Here is an 18,848-nt window from a genome sequence, read left to right on the forward strand (position 1 = left end):
ACTCTTCTCTGGCCTCCATTTGTTTGTTTGTTTATTTTATTTTTATTTATTTGGCCGCCTCAGGACTCAATTGTGGCATGTGGAATCTTCGTGGCATCATACAGAACCTTTTGTTGGGATGCACAGGCTCAGCAGTTGTGGCTCGTGGGCAAGTGGGACCTTAGTCCCTTGAACAGGGATCGAACTAGAGTCCCTTGCCTTCTTAAGCTCTGGACCACCACAGAAGTCCCTCTTCTGTCTTCCTTTAATTCTCTATCTGATGCACTTATACTCTGATCTGGATCCCCCTTCTCCCAAGAAAAGACTCGCTTTGCTGTAGGCACTGTTCTTTTCTTATAGAATCTTGAAACCAGCTCTGCAAAGTAAATGTTATTATCTCTATTTTACAAATGAGGAAACTGAGGCTTGCATGGTTCAGCTAACTTGCCCAAGGTCAAACAGGTAGAAAGTGGTGGAGTTAGAATTCTAAGTTCAATCTGGCTGACTCTGAAGTCTGTGTCCTTCCATTTCCCTGCAGGACCCTTCGAACGTGTTCTGGGGAGTAATCCTGTGCTCACAGTGGGGCAGAGGGTTAGAATTCTGAACAAAGTGCTTTCTAATCATTTTACTGTCAGAGGGCCTCCACTTTACTTAGTAGCAAACTCCAATTTTTGTAGTGTGAAAGGAAGCCTTTGCCAAATAGAAAAAGTGCTTTCATTCCAGAGAGAACCCTAGGAATAAAAAAAAGAAAAAAAAAAGGAATTGCAAAGAAAAGCGGTGGGGAACACAGCTAATACCACTATTTTCATTCTCATAAAGGTAAAAGAGACAGTCTAGAAAGGATCTATTATGTGAACTTGAAAACAAGAAGTAGGGTCAGAAGTGCTATGGTAGCAGGCCTGTGGAGGAAGTAGCCACTAGAATAATGGCCTTGATTGCGAGCCAGTGTTAATTAGGCTTGTGGGCCCTGAGGAGCAGAGAAGATTGAGCTTTCGCCATCAGTTCCCACATAAAGGTTTTGTAATATGAAAAAAATAGTTAATTTTCCTTTCACGTTGTCCTTTTGAATTCTCACATTAATAAAATTATTTTCAGTGGAAATATCAGCAGCTAGACATATAAAATACTAACAGCAAGCACTTAAAAAAAAAAAAAAGCTCACAGAAAGGAGCTAGGAAATTGACACTTGATTGCCAGCACGTTTTACAGCCTTGCTCTTTGCCGTGGACCAGAGATGATTTTTCTTCTGAAGAATTTACAAGTTTCCATACGCATCATGCTGAAGATAGCCAGGATCCAGCGCAAGGCAAGTGGCTGCTCCATGCTCAGTAAAAAGGCACACAAGCGCAGGGAGCGTGTTGGAGAGAGGAGGAGGAATAGCACACTCAGGGAGAGAAAATAGGAAAGGATCGCTTCCCCCTGGGTCACCCTCAGCAGACTCTGCATTTCCAGTTCTCAGTATTCTTTTAAGTTATATGTTTAATGTCTGTTTCTCCTTTTCAGTCTGATAAATTGAAAAGCTCCATGGGGGTTTATCAATCTCTGTGTGAGGCATAGTGAGTGCGCTGTTGTTGTTGTTTAATTGCTGAGTCATGTCTGACTCTTTTGCGACCCCATGGACTCTAACCCGCCAGGCTCCTCTGCCCATGGGAATTCCCAGGCAAGAATACTGAAACATGTAAAATATCATGTATGAAATGAGTTGCCAGTCCAGGTTCGATGCACGATACTGGATGCTTGGGGCTGGTGCACTGGGACGACCCAGAGGGATGGAATGGGGAGGGAGGAGGGAGGAGGGTTCAGGATGGGGAACACATGTAAACCTGTGGCGGATTCATTTTGATATTTGGCAAATCTAATACAGTTATGTAAAGTTTAAAAATAAAATAAAAAAAAAAAAAAAAAAAAGAAAAAAAAAAAAAAAAAAAGAATACTGGTGTGGATTGCCATTTCCTTCTCCAGGGGATCTTCCCAACCCGGAAATCGAGCCTGCATCTCCTGTATTGACGGGCAAGTTTTTTTTACCACTGAGCACCATGGAGTTAAGAATTTGGGTTTGGAGCTAGGATTACTGTGCTCACATTCCAGATTCCCCACTGGTAGTTTTGTAACCTTGGGAAAGTCCAGTTTCCTGAGCCATATAGCAAGGGGACAGTAATACCTACTTCACAGGGCTGTTAGAAAAACGGCATGATTTAATGATTGTTGTAATGGTGCCTGGTGCCTATATAAACTAGACAAAACTATGCTGCTATAATTATTCCTCACAGCCGCATCCCCACTCCCTAGCTAGTACAGCACTCACATAGAATACTATTTTTTAGAAGAATGAATGGATACGTACAGCACTTTTTTCTTTTTCCTTTTAGAAGGAAATGATTTTTTTTTCCCTTGAAAGAATGAGAAGTCCAAATTTGCCAAACTACATTTATTTTGTTTCAAATATTGGACTAAAGTCAAAATCAAGATAAATGCCCAAACTAGTGCACTGGTATTTTTTATGTATTCGTACTCCTAAGGATTCTAATAATACACATAACTTCTGTTTCATGATTATTAACAAAGCATTCATGTCTATGAAAAAGGCAATTCACATCCACCCTTGAATATATTCCAGTTCTTAGTGATCATGTTTTAGCTTTACCTCGAAATGTAATCAACATGGACCCACTGGGAATTTTGTAGAACAAAGAGCTTTCCTGTTTAGAACTTCCTTTGAAGCTAATTTATTATTCTTATTGTGAATTTTAATGTCTTTATCCTTTTTCTCTTTCCTGCTTTCTTTAAAGTTATATTCCAAAACACCTGTTAGGGAGGATATTATCTGACCAACGAATGAATAATTCTTCTCTAATGGTAGTTAGGACAGAAGGCTGAGTTGAGACCATCATTTAGCAATTCATAGCATTTGAGATGAGGCTGAAGAATTTGGAGCACTCTAGTATTTCTTGGTTCTTTTGGGATGGGCTCTAACAGCCTCCCATGGCCTCAATAATCTTTGCTAGGCGATTTTTTATTCAATGGACATTCTTTTAAAGATTTCTCTTCCCCTAATTGAGACATCCTGAAGAGATGAAACAACAACATCTAGAGGTACCACATGATGTTTGTAATCTCTCTGAGTTCTAAACAACATAAATATTTTTTAGCTACCAGTGGTATCAATGTCAACTCTATTGTGTGTATACTGGAACTGTGACTTCTGGCATTTTTTGAAGAGTGGTGTCCAAGAGCGTAGGACAGAAAATCTTTGAAGAGTAAGGCTTGCTAAAATTAAGATAATAATTATGAAAAGACAGTAATAGCATATTCCTGTGATGGCTTGGGCATACCCGCATGTCACTTACATTAGAGAATAAGGTTCATTTCAATGTTTCAATGATTATCAATTTAGTATTTGACTCCTTTATTATTTAGCTTAAATGATTGAGGTTCAACTTCAAATATCCTCTTTATGTTTTAATTTATTTTGAAAAATAGTTTTTAGATTTGTTTTTGGTTGTGCGGGGTCTTTGTTGCTGCAGGCTTTTCTGTAGCTGTGGAGAGTGGAGACTACTCTCGAGTTGTTACGTGGGCTTCTAATCGTGGTGGCTTCTCTGTTGTGGAGCTTGGGCTCTGGAGAATGTGGGCTCAGCAGTTACCAGCAGTGGAGGCACATGGGCTCAGTCATGGCAGCTCCTGGGCTCTAGAGCATGGGCTCAGCAGTTGTGGTTCAGGGGCATGGTGGCCCCACACGTGCGCTCTTCCCAGATCAGAGATCAAACCTGCATCTCCCACACTGGCAGGTGGATTCTTTACCACTGAGCCACCATGGAAGCTCTCTTTATTTTTTAAATTAAACGTTTTGCTTTGAAATGATTGTAGGCTGATGTGCAGTTATAAAAGTAAAACAAAGAGACCTTGTGAAAATTTTATCCAGTTTCCCCCGAAAGCTCTTTTTATAACTATGGTACGACATCATTACCAGACCGTTGATATAGACACAGTCAAGACAGAGGTCTGACAAGAATCCCAAACCTTCTTGTCACAGCCACACCCTCTTCCTCCACTCTCCTTTATCTCTCAGTCAGTTCAGTTCAGTCACTCAGTCATGTTCAACTCTTTGCGACCCCATGAATTGCAACACGCCAGGCCTCCCTGTCCATCACCAACTTCCGGAGTTTACCCAAACTCATGTCCATCAAGTCAGTGATGTCGTCCAGCCATCTCATCCTCTGTCGTCCCCTTCTCCTCCTGCCCCTAATCCCTCCCAGCATCAGGGTCTTTTCCAATGAATCAACTCTTCACATGAGGTGGCCAAAGTATTGGAGTTTCAGCCTCAGCATCAGTCCTTCCAATGAACACCCAGGACTGGTCTCATTTAGGATGGACTGGTTGGATTCTCCTTGCAGTTCAAGGGACTTGCAAGAGTCTTCTCCAACACCACAGTTCAAAAGCATCAATTCTTCAGCACTCAGCTTTCTTCACAGTCCAACTCTCACATCCATACACGACCACTGGAAAAACCTTAGCCTTGACTAGACAGACCTTTGTTGGCAAAGTAATATCTCTGCTTTTGAATATGCTATCTAGGTTGGTCATAACTTTCCTTCCAATGAGCAAGCGTCTTTTAATTTCATGGCTGCAATCACCATCTGCAGTGATTTTGGAGCCCCCAAAATAAAGTCTGACACAGTTTCTACTGTTTCCTCATGTATTTCCCATGAAGTGATGGGACCAGATGCCATGATCTTCGTTTTCTGGATGTTGAGCTTTAAGCCAACCTTTTCACTCTCCTCTTTCACTTTCATCAAGAGGCTTCTTAGTTTCTCTTCACTTTCTGCCATAAGGGTGGTGTCATCTGCATATCTGAGGTTATTGATATTTCTCCCGGCAATCTTGATTCCAGCTTGTGCTTCTTCCAGCCCAGCGTTTCTCATGATGTACTCTGCATATAAGTTGAATAAGCAGGGTGACAATATACAGCCTCTGCATTCAAACACTGAAACCATAATCACAGAAATCTAGCTAATCTGATCACATGGACCACAGCCTTGTCTAACTCGATGAAATTAAGCCATGCCATTTGTATATTCCCATTTGAATGCAGAGTTCCAAGGAATAGCAAGGAGAGATAAGAAAGCCTTCCTCAGCAATCAATGCAAAGAAATAGAGGAAAACAACAAAATGGGAAAGACTAGAGATCACTTCAAGAAAATTAGAGATACCAAGGGAACATTTCATGCAAAGATGGGCTCGATAAAGGACAGAAATGGTATGGACCTAACAGAAGCAGAAGATATCAAGAAGAGGTGGCAAGAATACACAGAAGAACTATACAAAAAAGATCTTCATGACCCAGATAATCACGATGGTGTGATCACTCACCTAGAGCCAGACATCCCGGAATGTGAAGTCAAGTGGGCCTTAGACAGCATCACAATGAACAAAGCTAGTGGAGGTGATGGAATTCCGGTTGAGCTATTTCAAATCCTGAAAGACGATGCTGTGAAAGTGCTGCACTCAATATTCCAGCAAATTTGGAAAACTCAGCAGTGGCCACAGGACTGGAAAAGGTCAGTTTTCATTCCAATCCCAAAGAAAGGCCATGCCAAAGAATGCTCAAACTACCTCACAATTGCACTCATCTCACATGCTAGTAAAGTAATGCTCAAAATTCTCCAAGCCAGGCTTCAGCAATATGTGATCATGAACTTCCAGATGTTCAAGCTGGTTTTAGGAAAGGCAGAGGAACCAGAGCTCAAATTGCCAACATCAACTGGATCATCAAAAAAGCAAGAGAGTTCCAGAAAAACGTCTATTTCTGCTTTATTGACTATTCCAAAGCCTTTGACTGTGTGGATCACAATAAACTGTGGACAATTCTGAAAGAGATGGGAATACCAGACCACCTGACCTGCCTCTTGAGAAACCTATATGAAGGTCAGGAAGCAACAGTTAGAACTGGACATGGAACAACAGACTGGTTCCAAATAGGAAAAGGAGTACGTCAAGGCTGTATATTGTCACCCTTTATCTCTAACCCCTACCAATCACTAATCTCCCCATTTCTGTAAATTTGTTATTTAAAAAACATCATGTAACTATAATCATCAGCATATCCTGTTTTTGTCTTTAGGGGAAAGAATGTTGTGGCTGAAGATAGAGAAAAAGTTAGAAATTAAGATCTGTGGCTGTTGCTGCTACTCACTAGAGCTGTGACCTCAGGAAGTCATCTAATCTCATCTGTAAAGTGAGTTTGGTCTGTTAACTTCAAAGGTCACTTCCAGTTCAAAATTGTTGTAATTCCAGGGCTCCAGTGTTATCACATTGGAACTGAAACAACAGGAGTGCAGAACTGGGGCTTTGGGAGCAAGGAGGGTCACTGTTCAGGCTTCTCTCTGAGGATGTTTTCAGCAATATTTGCATCTTTTCTAGTAGGGGGTCACTACTGGATACTCTCCTTCTGTGTAAAAATCTCCCTTCATTTGCAGTTGCAGGAAGTAGTAGAATATTCAGATTTTTCTTCCTACCCCTTTATTAAGTATGGTTATAGAGACTTCTTTAAAATGCACCTCTGTAGGAAAGTATAAAATTATTATTTGAAACTCCACCTCCTCTGCTACTTCCAGAGTCCTATAGAAAGGACACTGGGGTGAGCATTATACAGAGACACCTCCTTGTAATAGGAAGTCTGCAGGCTAGGCAGACTTCAGGGCTAAAGCTTATGGAAGGGTAGGCTGTTTGACAGCTCTTGCTCCAAATGCAAGTTCTCATGGTGTCAGGGTCAGTTTCATGGCATCTGACCTGTGCAGTGACATAAGGGCCCCTGCCCACAAGGGCTGTGCCTTTTCACTCTTGTACAGTTCTGAAACATTTTATCCTTTAACTTATATTTTATAGTCCAGTGGGATAATGGAGCAGGTGTATGAATAGTGCAGATACAAGCAATGGGCATGCTCAGTCGCTCAGTCATGTCTGACTCCCTGCGACCCCATGAACTGCACCCACCAGGCTTCTCCATCCAAGGGATTTGCTAGGCAAGAACACTAGAGCAGGTTGCCATTTCCTTCTCCAGCAATATGCATGCTCACTACTATTCTTTGTCAGCTCAGTTGCATATAGCCTTTCCAGTGCCCCAAGGGCACAGAATCTGGTGGATTCACAATGTGGGAATTCACTGACTCTAATGAAGGTAGTATCAGGTGGTACCTGTGTGACTCAGTGCTGACAGCCTCCAGTGGGCCATGCTTTCCATACTAACCAGAACTTGCTTTGCATACAGGAAGAAGGCAGTGATTTCTAAGAAACATGAATGACCAAGGAAGATTATCAGATCCTTTCTCCCTTGTGTTGCTTCCTTGAAACATATGTTGAAAATTATTAATAAAAGGACACTCATCAGTAAGTCAAAGGTGGAATGTGCATGTACCGAAAAGTGACATAAAATCAGTTGGGTTAGTTTTGTACAGTGTTTTCACTCTCCTGGAGCAACAAAACACCTATATATGAGCTACTAAATATGAACTGTGTAATTCTGGTGATTTTATCTATCAGTTAAATGCTTTGATATTTGCATTTGAAACAAACATTGCAGAATGTAAATATAAACAGTAAAATTCATAATAATTTCAAATTTTAATTTCTTTTTTACTTCAGTTCAGTTGCTCAGTTGTGTGCGACTCTTTGCGACCCCATGGACTGACTAGACAGACCTTTGTTGGCAAAGTAATGTCTCTGCTTTTTAATAATGCTGTCTAGGCTATGCTATGCTATGCTATGCTATGCTAAGTCACTTCAGTCGTGTCCGACTCTGTGCGACCCCATAGACGGCAGCCTACCAGGCTCCCCCATCCCTGGGATTCTCCAGGCAAGAACACTGAAGTGGGTTGCCATTTCCTTCTCCAATGCATGAAAGTGAAAAGTGAAAGTGTAGCCGCTCAGTCGTGTCCGACTCTCAGCAACCCCATGGACTGCAGCACAACAGGCTCCTCCGTCCATGGGATTTTCCAAGCAAGAGTACTGGAGTGGGGTGCCATTGCCTTCTCCGAATAATGCTGTCTAGGTTGATCATAACTTTCCTTCCAAGGAGCAAGTGTCTTTTAATTTCATGGCTGCAGTCACCATCTGCAGTGATTTTGGAGCCCCCCAAAATAAAGTCTATCACTGTTTCCATTGTTTCCCAATATATTTGCCATAAAGTGATGGGACCAGATGCCATGATCTTAGTTTTCTGAATGTTGAGCTTTAAGCCAACTTTTTCACTCTCCTCTTTCAATTTCATCAAGAGGCTCTTTAGTTCTTATTGATATTTCTCCTGGCAATCTTGATTCCAGCTTGTGCTTCATCCGGCCCAGCGTTTCTCATGATATACTCTGCATATAAGTTAAATAAGCAGGGTGACAATATACAGCCTTGATGTTCTCCTTTTCCTATTTGGAACCAGTCTGTTGTTCCATGTCCAGTTCTAACTGTTGCTTCCTGACCTGCATACAGATTTCCCCAGAAGCAGGTCAGGTCATCTGACCTGCTCATCAGGTCACCTGCTATTCTCATCTCTTTCAGAATTTTCCACAGTTTATTGTGATCCACACAGTCAAAGGCTTTGGCATAGTCAATAAAGCAGAAATACGCGTTTTTCTGAAACTCTCTTGCTTTTTTGATGATCCAGCAGATGTTGGCAATTTGATCTCTGGTTTCTCTGCCTTTTCTAAAACCAGCTTGAACATCTGGAAGTTCACTTAGAACAACATTAAATTAAAAAAAAAAAAAACAAAACTCCATGATGAGTTGACAGACAGACTGCAGAAGAAAGGAAAAGCTTATATTTTAATACCTTTAATGAGACTTTTCCGTGTTTTGGACAAGGAGCCCCACAATTTCATTTTGTATGGGGCTCACACGTGATGCAGCCAGCCCTGGGTAGTATGATGGTCATGAGATGCTAAGCACAGACAAATAGGGAAAAACCTTAGATGCACTGGTTGCCTACTTTGGTTTAAAGAAAGCAAAACCAACTTTGCTAACTTAATAAAAAACACTTCTGTTTTCCTATGTTTTATTTGGAAAGGATGCAGGATACTCACAAAACTGTAAGAACAGCCGATAAATTATGTTCAGAACAAGAGGAAATCAGAGATTTCCAGGGATCCGGGTTCAGGAAACAAGGACAGTCTTGAGGGCATTGCTGGGGTGAATCTGTTGCAGCCGGCTGTCTGTGCTGTGCTACCGTACTTGCATGTCTCGGCCTGGAGGGGGCGCTGGACTGGTCCACCTTGACTTGCTGCATGGCTAGAGAAGAACAGGTCTCCTCGACTGACAGTTTTCCAAGAGTGCACAGGATGGGAAGGAGCCATTCCTCAGTTTGAAAATTGGGGTGCCATACCTCAGGATGAGAGAATTCAAGATGAGTGCAAAACCAACAATTGCCCATTACATAGGACAGACATTCTAAAAAGGGAGTATCTGTACCATCAAAGTATGTGAATGATTCTTTATCCTGACTTCAATGATTATGGAGCTCCCACCAGTCCACATATCTATGTATAAAATACCTTGAAGAGATTATTTTTTATTTATTTCTTCATTGTTCAGGGAAAAAATGTATATTGGGAGACTACTAAAATCTCTGTGTTAAATATTGGTGACACAGTCATACAAAAGACAGACATGATCTCCTCCATGGAGCCTATAACCTGGGAAGATTAGGATAACAGCTAAAGGATTATTTGAGATCATGGAATAATAATGAAATGTATTTTACATTCCAGCAACATCTGCAAATATACACACAAATGATGCACAATTAGGTTCTGATACTGATGCCCCAATTCTTCCCTCTGAGTAGCTGATGGAAAGCTATAGCCAAGCTTTTGTCTTAGCTATAGCTAAGCTTTTGTCTACAGAAGCACAGTCCTACTCATTTGTCAAACATTTCTTTATTAAGCTCAATCCATCTAGGATGGGGAACTCTTCTTTCGGGTTCTGTGAAGAAAGAAACTTTTCTATATCCTACATCATGGTTGAGAGAGTGGACTCTGTACCCATTCTCTGTCTGTATCCAAAGTTGTCTCCCTGCCTCATAGCTATGTAAGCTTGAGCATATTTTGTAATCTTCCTCTTCCTTTTGTAAAGTGGGAATAATTCCAATATCCACCTGAGTAGATACTTAATAAATCCTATTACCATGACCACCACCCCCTATCTGAGTCCACTTTGTGATGTCACCTTTACTGGTCACACTCACTAAACTCTAAGAACTCCAAACCCTCCTCCTCTCTCTCCATTGTCTAGATTTACAGCTGCCTATTTCTGCAATAGTGGAAATGTTCTGTGTTTGCACTGTCCAAAGAGTATCCCTTAGTTATACTAAAGTGGCTCTTGATCCTTCAAAATGTGTCTAGTGTGACTGAGAAACCAAATCTTTAATTTTATGTCACCCTAATTAGTTGAAATTTAAATATTCACGTGTGACTACCATATTGGGCAGTACAAATCTTGAGAAAGGATACATGACAACATAATCTTTGAGTTACATGCAGTGGGATTTCTCTGATAGGAATGTAACTGAATTGGAGGAGAGGAGGGGAGAGGGTTAAAGAGTTGTCTTCTCTCATTTTTTCTTGCTTCTCTTTTTCTCCTTTTCATTCTTCCATCTCATATAGCATTGACCTCAGGGAACCCCTGATTTATTAACCTCATCATCATGTGAAAAGTCAAAGGTGGGCCCCAGGGGGAAGGTGGGAGGGCAGGCTTTCTGTAGCCCTGATTTTAGCCTGAAAGGTTAAAGCATTCTTGCAAGTCTCACAAATGCCAGCTCAGTTCACCAGAGGAAGACCTGAAAGAAAAGTGGAGTAAAAGCCTAGCTAGTGATGAGTTTACATTTCCTGGGGCCTCTATCCATTAGAAACTTAGCTGGGGTCAGAATTTGGGCACTTCAGTTCTTTGCTATAAAACTTGAGCAAGAACTATCAGCTTTTAAATTCCCTATTTAGAACCCTGCTTTTAGCTGCTGTTAGATACAATCTTTAGAAATAATATTATCAAGTTTTCTTCCTCCAAAAGACTGCAAAGTGCTGGCCACCTGATTCTTGTTAAGATGATACACGAAAATAACGGCAAGCGATGCGCACTTTTGTCCTCCACACTTCCTTGAAGATGATTGATGTGTCCCTTAGCCTTTTGGAGGCACCCACTCTGCCTTGAAAAGAATGAGAATTGTTGCTGCAGAAATGCAAAGAGGAAAAAAGTCAAGTGGAGGTTTTCTGACTTTCATTATAGGCTATTGGAGCCCACAGTAGAAATAAGTTTTGAAAGGTGAAACTTTTAAGTTAGAAGAGGTTCATTATGAAAGGAGAGGCTTTGAGAATCACAAAGGTACCCCTCAAGCATGCAGCACCTAAAGACTGTGCCAGAATATCACACTGGAAAGGGAAACAAAAAGATCCAGATGAATTGCTTCCAGGGCCTCGAAATGATGCAAATGCTAAGCTAATACATGTAAAGCTTTTAGCATTTGAGACCTGAAGGGAAGTAGGTGGTAGGATGGGGCATGGATTTGGAGAAGGAGCAGGGGTGGGGCCCCTGTCTAAGGGAACCACAGAGAAGGATACAAAGTCAACAGGTTACTGAGCCATGGTAGGGTGGGGCTTGTGGAAGCCAGACCAACCCTGCAGGCCATCCACCAGCATGATGAGAGGCACTACCCACATCTGAGCTAAGAATCCACGCAAACTCTTCATGGCGTCCCTGATGCCTGGTGGAGCGATTTTAGTAATGGCTTCCAGCACACCTGTTAGTGGGTTGTGCCCCAGAAGTGAGGCTTTGTAGTTCCGTCTACTGCCCAAGTGGACATTCCTCCATTTTTCAACCCCCCTGGGACACTCATCCTGTTGCTGTTTAGTTGCTTCAGTTGTGTCTGGCTCTTTGTGACCCTTTGGTCTATAGCCCACCAGGCTTCTCTGTCTACGGGATTTCCCAGGCAAGAATACTGGAGTGGGTTGCCATTTCCTTCTCCAAGGGATCTTCCTGACCCAGGGATCGAACCCAAGTCTCCTGCATTGGCAGGCAGATTCTTTACCACTGAGCTGGGAAGCCTGGGACATTCTTAAGCTCCCTTAATTAAATGATGAAAATGTTTGATGCTGACAGAGTGTTGGCATTGGGTAAGGGAAGGTGGGTGGGTTGCACTGTAGAGAAACCACACTAGCTCTGTGGCGAGTGCTCCACTCTCTTACTTAACTTAGAGCCAAAGCTCTGTCTTTATAATCTGGATGCTTTAGTCCCTCTTTATGCTTTGTCTTCCTGATTATGCTACACTGTAGGAGACCTTGTCTTGAACTTTTTTGCTAGAAAAGCAGCTTTCTGATTTTCTCCCTTGGGGGCAGAACCACTGGTTATATGTGTTGGTATTAGGCATACACCTCTGGCTGCACTAACCAAGAGGACATTTCCAACTTGATCAATCAGAATCAATACTAATAATCTTGAGCACACTCAATCCAATTGAATTAATTTCTCCAAGCCTGTTTCAAGAGCCAACTCTAAATTAGGCACCAGGCTGATTACCAGTGAGACAAAGTTGAATAAGACATGGCTTCTGAGTTCTGCCTACCTCCTTAAAGGTGATGCTGTTCATCTACTATCTGTCTGTTGCCCATGTGGGGCAACTGGTAGACATGGAACCATTCCAATAAGTGAGTCTGAATTCTTTTCTTTTACTTTTTGGCTGCACGCTATTCCTGACTCATCTGATAGTGACTCGTGTAGCCCTTAAAGAGCTTAAAGAAGATATTTGGTGGCTCTGTCTACTCTCTTGTCTCTCCAGTTCTTGCCTCTGTCACTCAAACTTCTCAGCCCTGGAACCCCTTCCTACTCCCAGCCCACCCCAGTGTCCCTCCTCCTGGAACTGGGATAGGCTCCTCCATGCTCCCAGTGCTGAATTCCTATTGGCTTGGTTGTTTCCATTTAGCTGTTAGAGACAGCTGCTTGAGGGTGGCTGAGTGGGTAGCTGGAGGCTGTCCAGCTCCATTTGGCTTGTGATAATAATTTAGAAGGTTTTGTTTCTTTCATTTGTTTCCCATTATGGTTTCCAAAAAATGGAAATTTGTCTGCTGAGTGGGATGGAAAGGTAGCAGGTGGGCGAGGCTGGGAAAACGGGACTGGGTGCCTCATGCCTGCCACCTGTTAGGCTGAGAAATTCATTCCTTTCTCTTTTGCGCTTTGTCCCTACCATCTGCCAAGCTGTGTTAGTCAGGTCTCTTTGGTTAGAAGTAACAGGAACTAACAACCTCACTTAAATAAAATGGACATTTATTTTAGGTCTGTGTACAGGGATCTTGCACAGAAGCCAAGAACAAGTGACCTCAGGAAGGATCTGGAATAAGTCTTTGGCTGTCTTCCTTTTTTATCCCTTTCCTCTGTGTCTCATGATTCACTGGCTTTCTCCCTTCCCATCTCGCTGTCTCTGTCTCCCTCTCTGTGTCTTTCTCTGTAGACCCTCTTCTCAGGATTCTGGTCCATCAGGCGGAATGTGGCCACCCCACAGCACCCAAATTCACATGTTACTATTTTGTTCAGCTGCAGAGACTGACCACTGCCATCCAGGCCCAGTTCAATACCCCATCTAAATGGTGGGCTTTGGTCCAGTGCTTACTCCTGGTCTAATCAACCATAATGAGAAGGGTGGGGACATGTAATATCAACTTGATGGCAGGATGCACTTCTGTGGACCAAGAGACAATTCTCAAATAAGAGGAAACAGTCTGGAATATGGGCAGACTTACTAGGTATTTGTATCCTGAGACAAGCTGTATCTTACACATTTTTCCTTCTTGATCCTTTCAGCTCATTATTTATATGCTTTTGCCATAAGGAAGAGATAATCACTGTAATTCTTCAAGGCTATCCACCTACATCCAGGCCAGATTCATATACTGGCAGGCCATCGATCTCACATGTTAACGACTTGGTCTGTAAATTCATTAAAGATTCTGAGGCCCATTAACATCTGAGTGTCTCTGCCCCAATAAGTGTTGAGCATCCTAAGACAACGGTAAATGAAACTGCTGTTTGAATTTCTGGGGTGTTCAATTCTCCTTCTACTTACCAAGAACGGGTATCCCTTTCTTTTAATGAAAGCCCTGACTTTGCTGAGCATCCGCTGATACAGTTATAACCTCAGGTTTCTCCTCTGCACTTCAATTTACTCATCTTCAAGTAGCATAATAATATCCCTCATTAACTAATTCAGGGATTTACTGAATGCCTACTACGCACCAAGCATTGTGCTAGGCTTGTGAGTATGTTCCAAAGTAATTTGAAGACCTACATTAAGAAGAAGAAAAGTATTTCAATTGTCATGGTATGCATATTTAATGATTATCACAAAGTAGACATCAAAAGAATTACAAAGAATAATAGAACAGTTGTGCATTCATGGTCAATTTAAAGAATAAAACATTCCCACAGCAGTTGAATTCTCTGTTAACCTCTTCCTGAATACACATTCTGCCTTTTTCCCTCAGGTAACCACTTTTCTTTATTTAACATTTATCATTATCATACATTTTTTACATATTTAGGGTATGGGTTACCTATGTTCCCCCACCACCAAATATGTTTAAGTCCTAACCCCTAGTTTCTTTGGATGTGCCTTTATCTGGAAGTAGACTTTTTGCAAATTATCACGTTAAGGAGACATATGTGTACTTGTGGCTGATCCATGTTGATTTATGGCAGAAACCAACACAATATTGTAAAGCAATTATCTTCCAATAAAAAATAAAATAAAATAAAAAAGAAGGGAAGATTAGGGTGTGATCCAATTTGATTGAGTCCTTGTTGTTATTGTTGTTTAGTCACTTAGTCATGTCTGACTCTTTTGCAACCCCATGGCCTGTAGCCCATCAGGTTCCCCTGTCCATGGGCTTTCCCAGGCAAGAACAATGGAGTGGGTTACCATTTCCTTCTCTGGGGGATCTTCTTGACCCAGGGAGCAAACTCACGTCTCCTGCATTGTGGACAGGTTCTTTACCACTGAACCACCAGGGAAGCTCCTTGGGTCCTTGTAAAAAGGGAAAATTTAAACACAGAAACAAACACACACACAGCAAGAATGCCACGTGAAGAAGAAGGCAGAGATGAGGATGATTCATCTACAAGCTAAGAACACTCGCTTGGAGGAACAATTGGCCATCTGACAAATGTCAGTAAATCACCAGAGCTGGGAGGAAAGTATAGAATGGATTTTCTTTCAAAGCCCTCACAAGCAACTAGCTTTTTCCCAGAGACTCAAGAAATTATAATTCAGTAGAATCTCCTATTCTACTAAATCCCACCTGCTGCTGCTGCTAAGTTGCTTCAGTTGTATTCGACTCTGTGAGACCCCATAGACGGCAGCCCACCAGGCTCCCCCGTCCCTGGGATTCTCCAGGCAAGAATACTGGAGTGGATTGCCATTTCCTACTCCAATACATGAAAGTGAAAAGTGAAAGTGAAGTCGCTCACTCGTGTCCGACTCTCAGCTGACCCCATGGACTGCAGCCTACCAGGCTCCTCTGTCCATGGGATTTTCCAGCCTAGAAGCTTATATATATATGTTTTTTAAAAATTCCAGTGACATGCTGCACCCCAGCTTAGTTATAAATCAGAATCTCTGGGGAGGGAGGGTCCAGGAATTAACAATTTTAAAAGTTTCTGAGGTCATACCAATGTTCAGCCAAGATCAAGAACATTGGGTTAGAGGATACATTCTGAAAGGCATTGAAGGACACACCTTATATTAGTCTCAATGACAATAAAGTGCATTTGAATAGAAAGTCACCATCTCAGGGCTTGTCTACTGTTGTTAGAATGATTTATGAGTGGAAACAGCAAATGGGCAGCACTGAGGTGGGAAAGAGAGCAACACTGTTGCAAATTAAATGCTTTGAGTTTTTTCCTTTGCTTGTGAAAACTTTGCAAAATATTATAAGCTTTGCCAAAACAGGGTTGTATTCCCACTCTGTAGCAATCTATCTCTTGCAGCAATTCTAATTCTAGCATCAAAAGGCCCTCTCACAGCACCCTCTGGTTCACAGATCCCAATGAGGTTGCATATTCCCTCTCAGAAATTCATTCTTCCTTGAACTTATAACATGTTTGCACTCTGAGGGCATTTAGAAGGAATTGCTTAGAAAAAGGCCTGCAGGGAGCCTGTCATAATGATGCGGTTTTAAAGAACTTCCCAGACCACTTGTGGGGAATCACTAACCACCCACTGTGTTTCGTTTTCTTTCCTGATCTCCAAGCTTTCTGCAGTCCTTCCATTTGTTTTCCAAGGAAGAATTTACAGTGTATTTCTGACTGAAGAACAACTGCATTTTATCCAAAAGTCTTGTTGGGTTTCCATTTCTCACCAGGAGAACCAAGTCATATTTTCCCGCAGTTTTCTCCAATATGTTCACTTTTACTTTGTTCCATGTCCTCCCTTAAGATAGAATGAATGGGGGAGGCTGGTAAACACGTATGCCCTTGGCGAGCAGGCTGCAAATACAGATCTGTTCCTAAATGGGGAAGCAGAGATTCCAGCTGTGTGTGTGTGTGTGTGTGTGTGTGTGTGTGTGTGTGTATGTATGCCTGTGTTTATGTGTGTGTACTTGAATCTTTTGGGATGTGGGAATAGGGAAGACAATGGATCTTCTTCTACAGCTTCAAATAATGACCAAATAGGAGCTCAGGTTTCTCTCCCTGAACTCACTTGATTGGGTTTCATGATATTAGTGTGGTGTGAGTGTGTCAATCTCTGATCTTCCTGTTCAGATAATCATTCACCTGACAAGCAATTGTTTCATATGGATAAAGGCCCATGTTTGGGATTCAGAGGCCATAATTGAAAGTCCTGGAAGTTTGCTTTCAAAGCCACATTTTTAACCAGAGGATGCCTTTTAAAAGAGGATGTGATCTTTTTATTACCAGATCACATCGCCTTTTATGTGAATTCAGTCGAGTAGGTTTTCTTTAAAAAGTAGACTCCATGTTCTTCCCCCATCTGTTTCAAATGTTTTATTCAGTATTTGTTTCTCATCAAAATTCGAGTGTCACTTCCCACATCTTCACATATCAGAGGCTACTTTGCTTTCCAATGAAATGCCCCTTGTTGGCTGTCCTCCTCTTCTGTGCATTACAATTGTTCATGTCTCCCCTTTCTAAATCAGGGTGAAAAAGACACCACGGGTGTTGTCATCTTTAGCATATTTTTCTTTCAGCTCCGAATAAAGACAGTGGCTCTGCAGTGTCTGATATGAGTCTATGGGCTAAATCGATAATGAGCCTATTGAGACAAATAGGCCAGCAATTGTTCTAGCCAGGCCAAAGGAGGCAAGCAAAATGCCAATTGCAGACCCAGTGGTGAGCCAGTTGTGGACAGCAGAGGCAGTACTGGATTAATGAAATCGCAAGGGCTCAGCTTGCACCGGGAACTAAAGCGGCTTTGGGAAAGGCATATGGCAAAAATAAGCCAAAGTTAATCACAAAGTCAGGTGTCCAATAAAGCGGCATCTGCTTGTAAAGGAAGGCACATCAGTCCCTGCCTCGTGACTTTTCTCCTGCTCCTGTCTAGCAGGAGGATGCGCAGGGTGGGATTAGCAGAACAACCAACCACAGTGCTGCGGCTGCCCGGGAGGCCAGGGAGCTTGGCCCTCGTGTGCCTGGGGCCCCGGGCCCGCTGAACACCTGCTCCAGGAAGCTGGCTGTGGATCTGATTATGGCCAGAGGAGAGGGCAGTTCTGGTACTAGTCCCCACTGCCTGCCTTTTCCTCCCTGCTCAGAAAACAGTTGCTACCTTGCTCTCTAGTTTTTGAAAATGGCCACTACCTTGCTCTCTAGTTTCCTCCCAGCTCTTCCTGTACTGCCGATTATCAGCAATGACCTGTGCACTCAAGTGCATGGCCTCATTCACAGAACTTTGGCAGAATGTCAGTGTCGTGTTCTCCCCTCCACCTTTAATAGCGGCATCCCATTTGGCCACCTGATTCTGAGTCTGTCATAACTGCCACAAAAAGCTTCTATGTCCAGGAGTTTGTAAAACTCCCACGCTCCTCCCTAAGAGACAAGAAAAGGCCAGAGTGTTATTGACTGCCCAAGGCTTGCTGCCTTCCCTGGAATTTGTTTCTGTAGTTGTTATAGATGATGACCCTGGTTTTTGCCTTGGGTGGTTCTGCCTGTAATCCAACTGCGTTTTCTGGGGGATATTAGTGGGACCTATATGAATGTCATTTAAGAAAATAGCTTCCCAAGTCATCTAAACTTGAGAAACACTGGGTATTACAAAGATTTCTTATTGTACAATTCTTGTTTATTGTACAGAGACACAACATATTTATTTATTTATTTTGGCTGTGCTGGGTCTTTATTGCTGCGTGGGCTTTTCTCTGGTTGCTACGAGTGGGGTCTACCCTCTAGTTGCGGGGCTTGGGCTTCTCTTGTTGTGAAGCAGGGGTTATAACACAGGTTCAGTAGTTGTGGTGCATGGGCTTAGTTGCTCCATGGCATGTGGGATCTTCCTAGACCAGGGATCGAACTCGTGTCTCCTGCATTGGCCGGCGGATTCTTTATCACTGAGCCAGCAGGGAAGCCCATGGTTCAGTATTTTTAAGAGGTTGATGTGCCTTGTGATTGTAAACAGTTGATAGAGTTGACAAAATTTCCCAATTATTTTAGCCTCAGAACCCTACTTGAGGAGAATATTTATGGGTTGAAATGTGTTTCCCTAAATTCATATATTGAGGCCCTGTTTTAGTTTGGTCTGCGAGAACAAAAATACCATAGATTTGGTGGCAGAGCCAAGATTTGTGTCTCGCAGTTCTGCAGTCTGGAGAGTTCAAGATCAAGGTACTGGCAGATTCCGTGTC

The sequence above is a fragment of the Bubalus kerabau genome, chromosome 6, assembly GCF_029407905.1.
Source record: "Bubalus kerabau isolate K-KA32 ecotype Philippines breed swamp buffalo chromosome 6, PCC_UOA_SB_1v2, whole genome shotgun sequence".
NCBI classification, from domain to species: Eukaryota; Metazoa; Chordata; class Mammalia; order Artiodactyla; family Bovidae; genus Bubalus; species Bubalus kerabau.